Source organism: Monodon monoceros, unplaced genomic scaffold (genome assembly GCF_005190385.1).
Source record: "Monodon monoceros isolate NGI ecotype Baffin Bay Population unplaced genomic scaffold, NGI_Narwhal_1 Super_Scaffold_22, whole genome shotgun sequence".
NCBI classification, from domain to species: domain Eukaryota; kingdom Metazoa; phylum Chordata; class Mammalia; order Artiodactyla; family Monodontidae; genus Monodon; species Monodon monoceros.
The window spans coordinates 15,062,136-15,080,588 of NW_021703779.1; the positions used below are offsets into that span (position 1 = coordinate 15,062,136).

Consider the following 18,453-nt stretch of genomic DNA (forward strand, 5'->3'; position numbering starts at 1 on the left):
TGTGGGAGGGGAGGGAGGGAGGGAGGGAGGGAGGGAGGACAGACCAATATCAACTCATGATTATTGATGCAAAAATGCTAAATTAAATGTGAGCAAACAGAATACAATATCATACTGAGAAATTAATATACCATGACTAAATGGGATTTATTCCAGGAATGGAAGGTTGGTTCAATATTAGGAAATCTATTAGTATCATATACTATATTAATAGATCTAAAGGGGGAAAATCCATATGATTACTTCCATAGATGCTGGAAAGGCCTTAAATAAAATTCAAGACCTATTCTTTATAAAAAGACTTGAGAAAATAGGAATTCAATGGTACTTCATTAACAGGATAAAATATATATGCCTTAGTCCTAAAGCCAGTATCTAACTTAATGGGGAAACATTAGAGGCATTTCCATGAAAATGAGAAACAAGGCAAGGATACTCATTATCTGCTAGTAATGAGCATTATATTAGAGGGATTAATCAATGCAGTTGGACAAAATAAATCAATTACAGGCATAAGAATTGGTAAAGAAGGAGTAAACCTGTATCGAGTTGCAAATGATGTGATACTATGCCAGGAAAATTCTAGAGAATCAATTATAAAACTAATTTAAACAATAAAAGAATTCAATAAGTAGCAGGATAAAAACACAAAAATCAATATCCTTCACTTACACAAAGGATAGACAATTAGAAGACCTAGTGTTACAGAAAACTCCATTTACAGCAATAACAAAGAAGGTTAAATACTCAGGAATTAATTTATCACAAATGTGCAAAACCTATATTAGGAAATTTGAAAGCATTCCTAGAAGACACAAAATTATACTTTCTCAAGTGGAAGGATACCCCTTGTTCTTGGATAGAATGATTCAGCACTATAAACAAGTCAGTTCTAAATAAATTTATAAGTTTAACACAATCCCAATAAAAATTACCAATAAGCTTTTTTAAAAATGGAGTTTGACCCATTGATACTAAAGTTCTTATGGAGAAATAAACATACAAGAACAGCCAAAGGGAATTTGGGCCAAGATGGCAGAGTAGGAAGACCCTGAGCTCACCTCCTCTCACAAGCACACCCAAACCACAGCTATCTGCAGAACCATCTATGAAAAAGACCAAAACCTATCCGAAAAGACCTTTAACAACTAAGACATAAAGAAGGAACCACAACAAGATGGGCAGGAGGGGCAGACTTCTCATATAATCAAGTCCCATACCCCCAGATGAGTGACCCACAAACTAGAGAATAATTATATTGCAGGGGTTCTCCCACAGGAGAGTTCTGAGCCCCATATCAGGCTCCCCAGCCCAGGGGTCCTGCAATGCTCTGGGAAGATGAGCCGCCAAAGCACTTGGCTTTGAAGGCCAATGGGGTTTAATTCCAGGAGTCCCAAAGGGCTGCAGAAAATAGAGACTTCACTTTATTTATCTGATTGCACCAGGTCTTAGTTGCGGCAAGCGGGCTCCTTAGTTGCGGCACACGGGCTCCGTAGTTGTGGCATGAGAACTCTTAGTTGCAGCATGCATGTGGGATCTAGTTCCCTGACCCGGGATCGAACCCAGGCCACCTGCATTGGCAGCACGGAGTCGTATCCACTGCGCCACCAGGGAAGTCCCGACACCACTTTTAAAGGGCACACACAAAACCTCATGTGCACCAGGACCCAGGGCAAAAGCAGTAACTTCATAGGAGCCAGGGCCAGAACTACCTGCTGGTCTTGAAGAGTCTCCCAAAGAGGTGGGGGGCAGCTGTGGCTCACCCTGGGGACATAGACACTGGCAGCAGCCATATTTGGGAGCTTTTTCTACCCCATGGAAGCCAGTGCTGGTGGGTGCCATTAGCTCATTAGCACCAAGACCTGGCCCCACCCAACTGCCTGTAGGTACCAGTGCTGGGACAGCTCAAGCCAAATAACTAACTGGGTGGGGACACAGCCCCACCCATCAGCAGATAGGCTGCCTAAAGACTTCCTGAGCTCACAGCCACCTCTAGACATGGCCCTGCCCACCAGAGGGCCAAGACCCAGCTCCGCCCACCAGCTGGCAGGCACTGGCCTTCCCCTCCAGGAAGCCTGCACTAGCCACTAGACCAGCCTCACCCACCAGGGGGCAGATACCAGATGCCAGAAACCCACAATCCCACAGCCTGCAGACCCAGCCAGCCAAAAGCAGGCCAGACCCCACCCTGGGACAAGCTGGGCCCCGGCCCTGCCCACTAGCAGGCCAACACAAGTTTTGGGACACCCCAAACCTCATACCCAATTGTGTCAGGAACTGGCCCCTCCTACCCATCAGTGATCTGACAGCACTCTGGGATCCCTGGACCCTGCAGCCAGTCTCCAGGACCAGGCTCTGCCTACCAGTAGTCCAGCACTAACCCCAGGACCTGGCTTCACCCACCACTGGCGGGGGAGAATAGCCCCTGAGTCTTCTGGACCCTGATTCCTCCCACCAGTGAGCCAGCACTAGCCCCAGGGCCCCCTGGGGTTCTGCAGTCAGCCACCTCATGACCAGGCCCACCAACCAGCAGCATCCACACAAGGCAGGGCCTGGCAACCAATCACACTAGAGGCCGACCAAGCCTACCAGACTACCCAGACAGTCAGCCCAACACAACAGAAGGACCCACGCAGCCCTCTTAGGGGGAATCCCTAGAGCATGTAGCTTGGGTGACGAGAGGGGAGTGTGCTGCAGGGATGCATAGGACTTGTCCTACAGAAGGCCACTTCTCCAAGGTTGAGAAACATAACTAACCTACTACATACCTAAAAATACCAACAGCAACTTAAACAAAATGAGGTGGCAGAGGAACATGTTCCAGATGAAGGAACAAGAAGAAACCCCAGAAAGAACTAAGGGAAGTGGAGATAGGCATTCTACCTGAGAAAGAATTCAGAGTAATGATTGTAAAGATGATTAAAGAACTCGGGATAAGAATGGATGCATAAAACAAGTTAGAACTTTTCAACAAAGAGTTAGAAAATATAAAGAACAACAAAACAGAGATGAAGAATAACTGAAATGAAAAATACACCAGAAGGAATCAATAGTAGACTAAATGATATTGAGGAACAGATCAGTGAGCTGGAAGACAGAGTAGTGGAAATCACTGCCACTGAACAGAAAAAAAGAAAAAAGAATAAAAAGAAATGAGGACAGTTTTAGAGACCTCTGGGACAACATCAAGCATACTAAAATTCACATTAAGTTCCAGCAGGAGAAGAGAGAGGAAAAGAGCCTGAGAACATATTTGAAAACCTAGTAGCTGAAAAATTCCCTAACCTGGGAAAGGAAACAGTCACCTAAGTCTAGGAAGCGCAGAGTCCCATACAGTAGAACCCAAAGAGGAACACACCAAGACACATTGTAATTAAAATGACAAAAATTAAAGATAAAGAGAGAATATTAAAAGCAGCAAGGGAAAAACAACAAGTAACATACGAGGGAACTCCCAAAAGGCTATCAGCTGATTTTTAAGCAGAAACTCTGCAGGCCAGGAGGGAATGGCACAATATACTCAAAGTGATGAAACAGAAAAACCTACAACCAAGCATACTCTACCCAGCAAGGCTCTCCTTCAGATTTGATGGAGATCAAATGCTTTACAGACAAGCTAAAAAGAGTTCAGCACCACCAAACCAGCTTTACAACAAATGTTAAAGGAACTTCTCTAGGTGAAAAAAGAAAAGGCCACAATTAGAAACAAGAAAATTACAAAATGAAACAGCTCACCAGTAAAGGCAAACATACAGTAAAGGTAGGCAATCATCCACACACAAAGCTAGCAGGGAGGTTAAAGACAAAAGTAATAAAATCATCTATATCCACAATAAGCAGTTAAGGGATACACAAGATAATTACATATAAAATATGATATCAAAAATAGTAATCGTGGGAATTCCCTGGTGGTCTAGTGGTTAGGACTCTGCACTTCTAATGCAGGGGGCACGGGTTCGATCCCTGGTTGGGGAGCTAAGATTCCACAAGCCTTGTGGCCAAAAGAAAAAAAAAAAAGTAATCATGAGGGGAGGAGAATACAAATGCAGGGTCTTTAAAATTTATTTGAAATTAAGAGATAAGCAACTTAAAACAATCACACACACACACACATACATAGACTGCTATACAAAAACCTCATGGTATCTGCAAACCAAAAATCTGTAATAGATATACACAAAAAAAGAATCCAAACATAATGCTAAAGACAGCCATCAAATCACAAGAGAAGAGCGCAAAAGAAGAAGAAAAGAAGACCTATAAAAACAAATCCAAAGCAACAAAATGGCAATAAGAACATATATATCAATAATTACCTTAAATATAAATGGACTAAATTAACCAACCAAAAGACACAGAGTGGCTGAATGGATACAAGAACAAGACCCGTATATATGCTGCAACAAGAGCATCACTTCAGATCTAGAGACACACACAGACTAAAAGTTGTGTAAAAAGAATGTAAAAGGTATTCCATGCAAGTGGAAATCAAAAGAAAGTCAGCATAGCAATAAGTATATCACACAAAATAGACTTTAAAATAAAGGCCGTTACAAAAAAGGACACTACATAATGATCAAGGGATCAATCCAAGAAGATCTAACAATTGTAAATATATATGCACCCAACATAGGAGCACCTAAATATATAAAGCAAATATTTACAAACATAAAAGGAGAAATCGACAGTAACACAGTGACAGTAGAGGACACTAACACCCCACTCACATCAATGGACAGATCAGCCAGACAGAAAATCAATAAGGAAACTGGCCTTAAATGACATGTTAGACCAGACAAACTTAATTGATATACAGAGCATTCCATCCAAAAGCAGCAGAATACACTCTTTTCAAGTGCACACAGAACATGCTCCAGAATAGATCACACGCTAGGCCACAAAACAAGCCTTAGTAAATTTAAGAAAACTGAAATCTTACCAAGCATCTTTTCTGACCAAAACGCTATGAGACTAGGTATCAACTACAAGAAAAAAACTGCAAAAAACACAAACACATGGAGGCTAAACAATATGCTACTAAACAACCAATGGCTAACTGAAGAAATCAAAGAGGAAATAAATACGTAGAGACGAATGACAATGAAAACACAACGATCCAAAACCTAAGGGACACAGCAAAAGCAGTTCTAAGAAGGAAGTTTATAGCAATACAATCTTACCTCAGGAAACAAGTAAAATCTCAAATAAACAAGCTAACCTTACACTTAAAGCAACTAGAGAAAGAAGAACAAACAAAACCCAAAGTTAGTAGCAGGAAAGAAATCATAAACATCAGAGCAGAAATAAATGAAACAGAGACTAAAAAATAATAGAAAAGATCAATGAAAGTGAAAGCTGGCTCTCTGAAAAGACAAACAAAATTGACAAACCTTTAGCCAGACTCATCAAGAAAAAACGGGAGAGGGCCCATATCAATAAAATCAAAATTAAAAAGGAGAAGTTACAATCAACACCACAGAAATGCAAAGGATCATAAGAGACTACTATGAACAGCTATATGCCAATAAAATGGACAACCTAGAAGAAATGGACAAACTCTTAGAAAGGTACACTATCCCAAGACTGAACCAGGAAGGAACAGAAAATATGAACAGACCAATTACCAGTAATGAAATTGAATCAGTAATTTAAAAACTCCCAAAAAACAAAAGTCTAGGACCAGTTGGCTTCCCACGTGAACTCTACCAAACATTTAGAGAAGAGTTAAGACCCATGCTTCTCAAACTATTCCAAAAAACTGCAAGGGAAGGAGCACTTCCCAACTCATTCTATGAGGCCAGCATCACCCTGATACCAAAACCAGACAAAGATATCACGAAAAAAGAAAATTACAGGCCAATATCACTGATGAACATAGATGCAAAAATCCTCAATAAAATGTTAGCAAACCAAATCCAACACTACATTACAAAGATCATACACCATGATCAAGTGGGATTTATCCGAGGGATGCAAGGATTTTTCAATATCTCCAAATCAATCATTGTAACACACTACATTAACAAATTGAAGAATAAAAACCATATGATCGTCCCAATAGATGCAGAAAAATCTTCTGATAAAGTTCAACATCCGTTTATGATAAAAAAAAAAAAAAAAACTTCTCCAGAAAGTGGGCATAGAGGGAATATAACTCAACATAATAAAGGCCATACATGACAAACCCACAGCTAACATCGTACTCAGTGGTGAAAAGCTGAAAGCATTTCCTCTAAGATAAGGAACAAGACAAGGACGTTCACTCTTGCCACTTTTATTCAACATAGTTTTGGAAATACTAGCCATAGCAATCAGACAAGAAGAAGGAATTCAAATTGGAAATGAAGAAGTAAAACTGTCACTGTTTGCAGATGACATGATACTCTACACAGAAAATCCTAAGGATGCCACCAGAGAAGTACTGGAGCTCATCGATGAATTCGGTACAAAATTGAAGTACAGAAATCTGTTGCATTTCTATACACTAATAACGAACTATCAGAAAGAGAAATAAAGGAAACAATCCCACTTACCACTGCATCAAAAGGAATAAAATAACTAGGAGTAAACCTACCTAAGGAGGTAGAAGACCTGTACTTGGAAAACTGTAAGGCACTGATGAAAGAAACTGAAGACAACACAAACAGATGGAAAGATATAACATGTTTAGATTGGAAAAAGTGATATTGTTAAAAGGACCATACTACTGAAGGCAATCTACAGATTCACTGCAATCCCTATCAAAATACCAGTGGCATTTTTCAAAAAACTAGAAAAAATAATTTTAAAATTTATATGGAAACACAAAAGACCCTGGATAGTCAAAACAATCTTGAGAAAGAAGAACAGAGCTGGAGGAACCATGCTCCCAGACTTCAGACTATACTACAAGGCTGCAGTCATCAAAACAATGTGGTACTGGCACAAAAACAGACACATAGATCAAAGAAACAGAACAGAGAGCCCAGAAATAAACCCACACACTTATGATCAGTTAGTCTATGACAAAGGAGGCAAAAATATACAATGGAGAAAAGACAGTCTCTTCAGTAAGTGGTGCTGAGAAACCTGGACAGCTACATGTAAAAGAATGAAATTAGGGGGCTTCCCTGGTGGCGCAGTGGTTGATAGTCCGCCTGCCGATGCAGCGGACACGGGTTCGTGCCCCGGTCCGGGAAGATCCCACATGCCGCGGAGCAGCTAGGCCCGTGAGCCATGGCCGCTGAGCCTGCACGTGCAGAGCCTGTGCTCCGCAACGGGAGAGGCCACAACAGTGAGAGGCCCACGTACCGCAAAAAAAAAAAAAAAAAAATGAAATTAGAACATTCTCTAACATCATATACAAAAATAAACTCAAAATGGATTCAAGATCTAAATGTAAGACCAGATACTATAAAACTCCTAGAGGAAAACACAGGCAGAACAGTCTTTGACATAAATCACAGCAATATATTTTTTGATCCATCTCCTAAAGCAAAGGAAACAAAAGCAAAAATAAACAAATGGGACCTAATTAAACTTAAAAGCTTTTGCACAGCAAAGGAAACCATCAACAAAATGAAAAGATAACCTACTGAATGGGAAATGATTACTTGCAAATGATAATGACCAATAAGGGGTTAATATCTAACAACTATAAACAGCTCATACAACTCAACATCAAAAAAGCAAACAACCTGATGACCAAATGGGCGGAAAACCTGAATAGACATTTTTCCAAGAGGAAATGCAGAAGGCCAACAGGCACATGAAAAGATGCTCAACATCACTAATTATTAGAGAAATGGAAGTCAAAACTACAATGAGGTATCACCTCACACCAATAAGAATGCTATCATGAAAAAGTCTACAAATAATAAATGCAGGAGAGGGTGTGGAGAAAAGGAAACCCTCATACACTGTTGGTGAGGATGTAAATTGGTGCAGCCTCTGTGGAAAAGCAGTATGGAGATTTCTCTAAAAACTAAAAGTAGAACTACCATATGACCCAGCAATTCCACTCCTGGGTATATATCCAAAAAATCCATAAACACTAATTCAGAAAGATACACACACCCCAGTATTCATAGCAGCATTATTTATAACTGCCAAGATATGGAAGCAACCTAAGTGTCATCAACAGAAGAATGGATAAAGAAGATGTGGTGTACATATATATGTATAATGGAATACTACTAGGCATAAAAAAATGAAATTTTGCTATTTGCAGCAACGTGGATGGACTTGGAAGGCTAAGTGAAATAAGGCAGACAGAGAAGGACAAATACTGTATGATATCACTTATATGTGGAATGTAAAAAATATTAATACAACAAGCTAGTGAATAAAACAAAAAAAGAAGCAGACTCCGAGACAGAGAGATCAAACTAGTGGTTACCATGGGGAAAGGGGAAGGGGGAGGGGTAATATAGAGGTGGGTGGAAAAAAAAGGTTATTATGGGATTATATGAAATCAGGTGTATGAAACTTTTGAAAACTGTAAACCTCTATAGTATTTTAAGACTCATTCAATTAAAAAAATAGTCTATTAAATTTAAAAAAATAGCCAGAAAAATCACTGAAAAAGGAAACCCATAAGGGGGGATTAGCCCTAACAGATATTAAAGTATTTTTAAAGCCTTTATAATTACAACCGTGTGGTACTGGCACAAATACACCAGCAGGATAGAATACAAAGGCCAGAAATGGACCCAAGTATATATGAAAACATCTGGTAACTGTGGTATCTCTAAACACTGAGTCAAAAAGATGGAGGGGTGTTTTTCTGTTTTGTTTTGTTTATTGTTTGCGGTACGTGGGCCTTTCACTGTTGTGGCTTTTTTTTTTTTTTTAATGATGCTGGAACAACTGGGTAGCCACTTGTTGAAGAAAAACATTTTATCAAGAGTTTCTCAACCTCGACACTATTGACATTTTGAGTCGGATCATTCTTTGCTGTGGGAGGCTGTCCTGTGCACTGCAGGATGTTTAGCAGCATCCTTGGCCTCTACCCACTAGATGTCAGGAGCATTCTTCCCCCTAGTTTTGACAACCCAAAATGTCTCCTGACACTGCTACATGTCCCCTGGGGGGACAAAATCGCCCCCAGTTGAGAACCATTTAATTAGAGCCATACTTCACACCATACACAAGATTAAACTCCAAAGGGATCAGAGACCTAAACATTAAAAAATGCAACCATACAAGTACTGAAAGAAAACAGGGGTGAATTATTCTTTGACCTCAGTCTAGGAAATGGCTCTCTAACTCTGACTCAAAATAGAGGCAATAAAAGAGAATATTGATAAATTTGAACATTCTATGCTTTTGCATGCTCAAACACCATTAACAAAGTCAAATGACAACTAAAAACTGAGAGAAAATATGCGCAACATATACCACACAAAGACTGAATCAGGAAGAAACAGAAAATACGAACAGACCAATCACAAGCACTGAAATTGAAACTGTGATTAAAAATCTTCCAACAGGGCTTCCCTGGTGGCACAATGGTTGAGAGTCCGCCTGCCGATGCAGGGGACACGGGTTTGTGCCCCGGTCTGGGAAGATCCCACATGCCGCGGAGCGGCTGGGCCCGGGAGCCATGGCCACTGAGCCTGCGCGTCCGGAGCCTGTGCTCCGTAATGGGAGAGGCCACAACAGTGAGAGGTCCGCATACCAAATAAAAAAAAAATCTTCCAACAAACAAAAGCCCAGGACCAGATGGCTTCACAGGTGAATTCTATCAAACATTTAGAGAAGAGCTAACACCTATCCTTCTCAAACTCTTCCAAAATATAGCAGAGGGAGGAACACGCCCAAACTCATTCTACGAGGCCACCATCATCCTGATACCAAAACCAGACAAAGATGTCACAAAGAAAGAAAACTACAGGCCAATATCACTGATGAACATAGATGCAAAAATCCTCAACAAAATACTAGCAAACAGAATCCAACAGCACATTAAAAGGATCATACACCACGGTCAAGTGGGGTTTATTCCAGGAATGCAAGGATTCTTCAGTATACGCAAATCAATCAACGTGATACACCATATTAAAAAACTGAAGGACAGAACCATATGGTCATCTCAATAGATGCAGAGAAAGCTTTCGACAAAATTCAACACCCACTTATGATAAAAACCCTGCAGAAAGTAGGCATAGAGGGAACTTTCCTCAACATACTAAAGGCCATATATGACAAACCCACAGCCAACATCGTCCTCAATGGTGAAAAACTGAAAGCATTTCCACTAAGATCAGGAACAAGACAAGGTTGCCCACTCTCACCACTCTTATTCAACACAGTTTTGGAAGTTTCAGCCACAGCAATCAGAGAAGAAAAAGAAATAAAAGGAATCCAAATCGGAAAAGAAGAAGCAAAGCTGTCACTGTTTGCAGATGACATGATACTATACATAGAGAATCCTAAAGATGCTACCAGAAAACTACTAGAGCTAATCAATGAATTTGGTAAAGTTGCAGGATACAAAATTAATGCACAGAAATCTCTGGCATTCCTATACACTAATGATGAAAAATCTGAAAGTGAAATTAGGAAAGCACTCCCATTTGCCACTGCAACAAAAAGAATAAAATATATAGGAATAAACCTACCTAAGGAGACAAAAGACCTGTATGCAGAAAATTATAAGATGCTGATGAAAGAAATTAAAGATGATACAAATAGATGGAGAGATATACCATGCTCTTGGACTGGAAGAATCAACATTGTGAAAATGACTCTACTACACAAAGCAAACTACAGATTCAATGCAATCCCTATCAAACTACCACGGGCATTTTTCACAGAACTAGGACAAAAAATTTCACAATTTGTATGGAAACACAAAAGACCCCGAATAGCCAAAGCAATCTTGAGAACGAAAAATGGAGCTGGAGGAATCAGGCTCCCTGACTTCAGACTATACTACAAAGCTACAGTAATCAAGACAGTATGGTACTGGCACAAAAACAGAAATATAGATCAGGGCTTCCCTGGTGGCGCAGTGGTTGAGAGTCCGCCTGCCGATGCAGGGGACACGGGTTTGTGCCCCGGTCCGGGAAGATCCCACGTGCCGCAGAGCGGCTAGGCCCGTGAGCCATGGCCGCTGAGCCTGCGCATCCGGAGCCTGTGCTCCACAACGGGAGAGCCCACAACAGTGAGAGGCCCACATACCACACACAAAAAAAAAAGAAATATAGATCAATGGAACAGGATAGAAAGCCCAGAGATAAACCCACGCACATATGGTCACCTTATCTTTGATAAAGGAGGCAAGAATATACAGTGGAGAAAAGACAGCCTCTTCAGTAAGTGGTGCTGGGAAAACTAGACAGGTACATGTAAAAGTATGAGATTAGAACACTCCCTAACACCATACACAATAATAAACTCAAAATGGATTAAAGACCTAAATGCAAGGCCAGACACTATCAAACTCTTAAAGGAAAACACAGGCAGAACACTCTATGACATAAATCACAGCAAGATCCTTTTTGACCCACCTCCTAGAGAAATGGAAATAAAAATAAACAAATGGGACCTAATGAAACTTCAAAGCTTTTGCACAGCAAAGGAAAACCATAAACAAGACCAAAAGACAACCCTCAGAAAGGGAGGAAGTATTTGCAAATGAAGCAAATGACAAAGGGTTAATCTCCAAAATTTAGTAGCAGCTCATGCAGCTCAATAACAAAAAAACAAACAACCCAATCCAAAAATGGGCAGAAGACCTAAATAGACATTTCTCCAAAGAAGATATACAGATTGCCAACAAACACATGAAAGAATGCTCAACATCATTAATCATTAGAGAAATGCAAATCAAAACTACAATGAGATATCATCTCACACCGGTCAGAATGGCCATCATCAAAAAATCTAGAAACAATAAACGCTGGAGAGGGTGTGGAGAAAAGGGAACACTCTTGCACTGCTGGTGGGAATGTAAATTGATACAGCCACTATGGAGAACAGTATGGAGGTTCCTTACAAAACTAAAAACAGAACTACCATACGACCCAGCAATCCCACTACTGGGCATATACCCTGAGAAAACCATAATTCAAAAAGAGTCATGTACCAAAATGTTCATTGCACCTCTATTTACAATAGCCAGGACATGGAAGCAACCTAAGTGTCCATCATCGGATGAATGGATAAAGAAGATGTGGCACATATATACAATGGAATACTACTCAGCCATAAAAAGAAACAAAATTGAGTTATTTGTAGTGAGGTAGATGGACCTAGAGTCTGTCACATAGAGTGAAGTAAGTCAGAAACAGAAAAACAAATACTGTATGCTAACACATATATATGGAATCTAAGAAAAAAAAAAGTCATGAAGAACCTCAGGGTAAGACGGGAATGGAGACGCAGACCTACTAGAGAATGGACTTGAGGATGTGGGGAGGGGGAAGGGTAGGCTGTGACAAAGTGAGAGCGTGGCATGGACATATATACACCACCAAACGTAGAACAGACAGCTAGTGGGAAGCAGCCGCATAGCACAGGGAGATCAGCTCGGTGCTTTGTGACCACCTAGAGGGGTGGGATAGGGAGGGTGGGAGGGAGGGAGACGCAAGAGGGAAGAGATATGGGAACATGTGTATATGTATAACTGATTCACTTTGTTATAAAGCAGAAACTAACACACCATTGTAAAGCAATTATACTCCAATAAAGATGTTAAAAAAATAATAAGAAAAACATATACCACAGAAATAAAAGGACTAATATCCCTAATAGATAAATACCTCTTAGAATTCAGGGACCAAGAAAGGAGCAAAAACCTGGTAGAAAAATGGGGACGGGGGGGAGAAGCCTGAACAGACAATCCAGAAAAAACATTAAAATGTTTCTTAAACTTAGGGAAAATTGTTCAAACTCACTCGTAATTAGAGAAATGCAAACAATACAGATACCATTTATCACCTATTAGATTAGGAAAAATTAAACAATATGACAACATTCTATTGGTGCAACTGCGGGAAAAACAGGTACTCACGTACAATGCTGGTGGAAATTCAAACTTTTTGGACAACCTACCTGGAAGGGAATTTGGCAGTATCTAACAAAACTACATATGCACTCACTTTTTGCCCTAGCAATCCCACCAAACCTTCACCTCCAATAATACAAAAAGGTTATTCATTGCAGTATTGTTTATGAGATATTGAAAACAACCAAGGTGCCTATACACAGATGGAAGTATTTATCCATTAGTGATTTTAACCCTTTTTCTGTGGTTATGTACATGCAGTGATGGAATAAACTATAGGACATCCACATAATGTAGTACTATGCAGCTGTTAAAAAAATGAGGAAGATTTTTATGAGCTAATAAGGAGTGATTTCCAGGACGTACTCTTAAGTGACAAAGGTAAAGCCCAAAAGAGTGTCTATAGTATGCTACCCTTCATGTTACAAAGAAGGGTATATATGAAAATATGCAGGTATCCACTTATTGTGTAAAAGAAATAGTCAATTCTGCTATAGCACAACATAGCCATCCTTATAAATCTCTACATTATGCAGAACTGCACAATAAAAACCAAAGGGTTTATAGAGAAAACAGAGCACAACACTCAAAAAGCTTCTGTCACACACACACACACACACACACACACACACACACACAGATAGGAACCTAATAAATAAACAGTAGCACAATTTTACACATGTGAAATGGTTAAGAAATACATAATACATGTGTCACTTTCCCTAAAAAAGGCCCTGAAGTTTGCTTGTGGAGTGGGCATCAGGAGGCGGGGTAGATGCAGGGGTACCTGAAATCAGAAGGCAGGCTGTAATAGCAGATGTGGACAGGGGTGGCTGCTAAGACACGGGGTGAATCGAGGGGGCACAGAGGTGTTTGAGGTGTGTGTATTTTGTGTGTTTTTACACAGCTCAGGTCAGCTGGGTGCAGTTTCTGCATTCACCTCGAGTTTCTCATATGTGAAATTGTGCCTTGACACACGCAAAATTCACACTAAGCTCAACTTGTGCTCTAAGATATCAATCACGTTGGAACAAATTCACTTTTTCAAAACAAGAGTTACAGCAGAACTGACTGTATAGGAGAGATAAACCAGAAGCTAATGAGATTGGTTTACCAACAGGGCATAGGTGGGAATGGGGTAGAAAGAATGGGGGATGGGAAGGAGGTAGCAGGGTCAAGGCAGCGTGACACTTCTCTGAGTATATTTTTGGGGAGCTCTAACCCTTAGAACCTAGGGTAATATTTCACATGCCCCCCCCCGTAAATAAATAATTAACATCAGCCAGAATGTAAGGAGAATCCAAAGTGGAAAACACGCAGTAACAAATAAACCTAACTATATTACAAGTGAATATCCCTAACCACACTGAAGGAGATGGGGAAGAAAATAGCTAACCTAAGTAACTTTGGAAAGAAGTATTCTTATTTTGTTGTTTTGTTTTAACCACAAATATTTACTGATGGATTGATGAATATAATTTTAAACAGAGCAATAAGACACAGCCGTGGATTAAAACAGTGTGCTATACTGCCAAGAGGGCAAAGGCATAAACTTGGGAACTTTAAATATTCAAGTCAAAGAGCCTCTGAGGTACTGAATCGAAAATTATCAGACAATCTTCCCTTTTACACAATTCCTGTGTTACATCACTTGATCCTAAAGTCAGAATGGTACGTCATACAGAATTTCTCATTCATTTATACTTGAGCCATCTCGCCTGGCCACTCCTCTGTCCCCCATTCTTTTCCCTTCCCTTTGCAGTGGTGTTCTTTGGCCATTCCCTTCCTAAAGAATTGCTTCTTCTTAAGCAAGAAAGCAAGCAAGCACGTAGTGAGTCAGAGAATATCCACCACAGGCAGATACATGCATGAATGGACTTAGGTGTTAGGATGACAACAGCCTAATTCAGTGAGGTCTAAACTAAGCTGACTGGCAAAGAAGCTGCCCTGGCTCCTGGCTTGCTGAAAGGTCTACAATTGTACCTCAGGTTGTGCCACCATTGCCAGACCCCGTGTTTCTAAGCGATTAGCAGTGGAGGTAGGAAGCCAATGTAACCAGGCAGCTAATGTGACAATACAGTCAATGCTTTGAACCTCTACTGGGAGCTGACTATGGCTTCTGACATAACCATTTGCCAAGTGCAAAAACCTTCAGGATACTAAGGACAATCTTGAAATCTCTTGGACAGGATGAGTTAGGCATCTCCATAACTCTAATCTTTCTACTTGGAAACGTGAAGTGAAAAACATCCCAGGGCATGCAACACTGAGGTATAAGCCACGCTACAGAGGTGGTAACACAGGAAGCTTTTAGGGTGCCCAGCCTCCTTGTTCAAAGAGCCATGAGGAAGTCCCCAGGCAAATTGCCAGGGCGGCTCTTCTGGCGGCGACAGTGCCCCAAAGCTGACCAGACCAGCAGGCATATGGCTATTTACTGAAGAACCAACCCTGCACTAACAAGAGTAGCCACAGAGTAGCCACCCTACGTGTGCAGAATCAGAGGCCAGAGGTCGAGTGACCTGGGCAAGCCACCTAGAAGGGATGGCTCGACACATTTTAAGAAGAACATTTCCATCCAGTAGCCCTTTGATGACAGAGCCGAGTACAAGGGACCAACAGATGGTCACATTCTTCTGAAGAGAGATGCTCCTGGGGAGAGAACATCCCAGAGGCTCATTTGTGAGCAAAGGTAAATAAAAAATGCCAGACCACAGAACCATCTTGTCAAGTTAGACATATATTTAAGGGGGTGCCTGGTAGAAGAGAGCGGATTTTGAGGTGTAACAAAGAGCACGCAAACTGAAAGATCTAGTGAATGGGGGGTTGGGGGACAGAGAAACAGGACGCAAAGGACAACTGGGAAAGGCTGAAGGAGCATGCTGAGGCCCAGCGGGAGGGAAAGCAGCATGGCCACAGTCGGCATCCGTGAAAGAGCTTGTTTGGCGGCTTCTTGGCTTGAGTCCCTCTCTCACTTTCTCAGTCTGGATGGATGTGTGGCACTCAGCAGCATAACTGGGGGGATGATATTTATACATGGGGAACTGGTGAATGGGTAGTGAAGAGAAACAGACTGGGTGTGCCATTCTGTAATGCCCTGTGTACTGGGAAAAGCCCGTATCCATCTTGATCTCCTCCAGCTCTTCCCTCCACAGTAACGTGGAAGTCTGAGATCCCATCCCCATGCGGGAGCTTCCCGGGGAGCAGCCGCGGCTAAAGCAACCATGTAGATGAAAGACAAAAGGAACTGTACACAAATATTGTACTTTAGTTAGTAAATTTGTTCTTTACAAGAGAATGAGTTAGAAATTCTGAAACTACTTTTTGTGTATACTAGGATTGAACAAATAAATAAACATGTTATGGATAATGACAGTTTGTCACCATTGGAGAAAGGAGCTCTAAAGAAGGAAAGAAAGACGTCAAGGATGAATACTGTGGTGTTGGATTAGAATCTAAAGTATCAGTATAAATTCATACATATATTCTCACACACACACATACACACATACATGGATATGCAGGTGGGTAGGCACAAAATAAATATGTGCACATGTGCATGTGTGAGTATACAAACGTATTTCCTAGCTCTGTCCCCTGAGAGTGCCTTAGAAGCAATGACACTGGTAACACTGAGCACATCTAGTGCCCAGATCTTGTTTCTAAATACCACTCTCTGATAAGAGAAACCAGGACTCCTTTCCAGGGCTGGCCAGGGAAAATAGAAGATAAGCCTGGAATATCTTGAGAGGCCAGGAAGCAAGAAAGTACTAAAATAAATAATAGTGGCATGTCAGAAAGGCACAGGAGCCAACTTGAAGGTGCTCCCGATGGCCAAATCTGGGACAATACAATAATGATAGTAATAGATGATAACACACAGTATAAAAGAACTGTCTATGAGTCTGTACTGTCTATAAGTAATTGGGATAAGTAAATAAATACATGGGGGTGGGGTACCTCTTCCTTACAGAAGAATTCTAACTAATAAATGTAGAAATACTGATGGAAATTTTTTAAAATCACTGTTAGCCAAATATGACAGCAAAACTTTTTACAGACAGTAATCATCACAGGATGCTAAAATAGTTGGGTGAAATTATGTTGAGAAACAGGATATTTGCATACTTTCAAAATTTCGCCCCACAAGATACTTGTTGATTACAAACAGAAAATAGTAACTTCAGCTGCAAAAGCCTGGCAGACACGATCTTAACCAAGTGATCAAAGTTAACATCCGCAGTAAAAGGGCACGCCTATACATGAGCCCCCTGACATCATGCACTGAGGTAACACTTCTGTGGGATTCTTGCTAAAAATGAGTAACCTCAATCTAATCATAAGACAACATCAGACAACTCCAACTTGAAGGACACTCTAGAAAATAATTGGCTAGTACTCTTCAAAAGTGTCAAGGTCACGTAAGGCAAAGACTGAGGGACTATCACAAACTGAAGGACACTAAGGAGATTTGACAACTAAATGCAGTGTGAGACCCTGGACTGGATCCTGGACCAGAGAAAGGACATTAGTGGGAAAACCGACAAAATCCAAATAAGGTTAATAGATTAGTTAATAGTATTTATGAATGTTAATTTCCTGGTTTCAATAAATGTACTATGGTTATGTAAGATGTTAACATTAGGAAAACCTAGATAAGGAGTATGTGGAAACTCTACTATTTTTTACAACTTCTCTGTTAAGTATAAAATTATTTCAAAATATAAAGTTAAAAATACATGTAAACTCTTAGCCATGGATATTTCACCATTGGGACTTACACTCCAATGCCTACGATACATATATGGCTTCGGGAAAAGGTAGGTTCAACCAGGAAATGCTTAGTTCAGAATTTCTTTACTTTAAATAGCAAAATTTAGAAGACCACAGAAAATCTAATCTCAAATGGTTAGAAGTTGCCATGGTATATGACACTTTGGCCCTTAACGTACCATCATGGCATAGATTCCCATTTCAGAGTGTGGAGTCAGTTTATCATAGCAGTTCACCCCGATCCCCTGCTGAATGGAATGTCCAGCTTATCTGTTCTCATCAGCCAGGGCCCTTGGTCCACGCCCAGGTCTGCGAATACGTGGAATATTCACGTGCTCTTGCCCTGCGTAAGCCTAAGGCAGGCATTCCCAAGAGATTATAGCACTCTTTCCCACATAGTCCCCACCGCCCCTACTGATGAGAGTCAGCACTTGAGCTGAACCATCTATTGCTGTGTTCGGCCTGCACTCAGGTCTATGGGGACTCTTGAGGTCTAAGTCCCTGCTTAGATTCTGCTGTCCAGATAGACAGGCATGGAAGTCACCCTTCCTCGAATATGGGAAGAGACTCCAGCAGTCTCACCAGTGTCCTTCTCCAAGCTTCATCAGTGATCCAGGGTAGACTGTCTAATGGTCCCTGTGGTATTAGATAAAGATGCTTGACATGAGATGGAGCCTGAAGGCAAAAGTTGA

The 18,453-nt window shown here is 40.8% G+C and overlaps 1 protein-coding gene and 1 non-coding gene across 2 annotated transcripts in view; both read left to right on the forward strand.

Moving 5' to 3' along the window:
- Positions 1-18,453, forward strand: part of NHS (NHS actin remodeling regulator) — a 350,958-nt gene that overhangs the window by 305,783 nt on the left and 26,722 nt on the right. The window lies entirely within an intron of this gene.
- TRNAR-UCU lies at positions 3,903-3,975 on the forward strand. The gene has a single exon. It is a non-coding gene; the product is annotated as a tRNA-Arg (tRNA).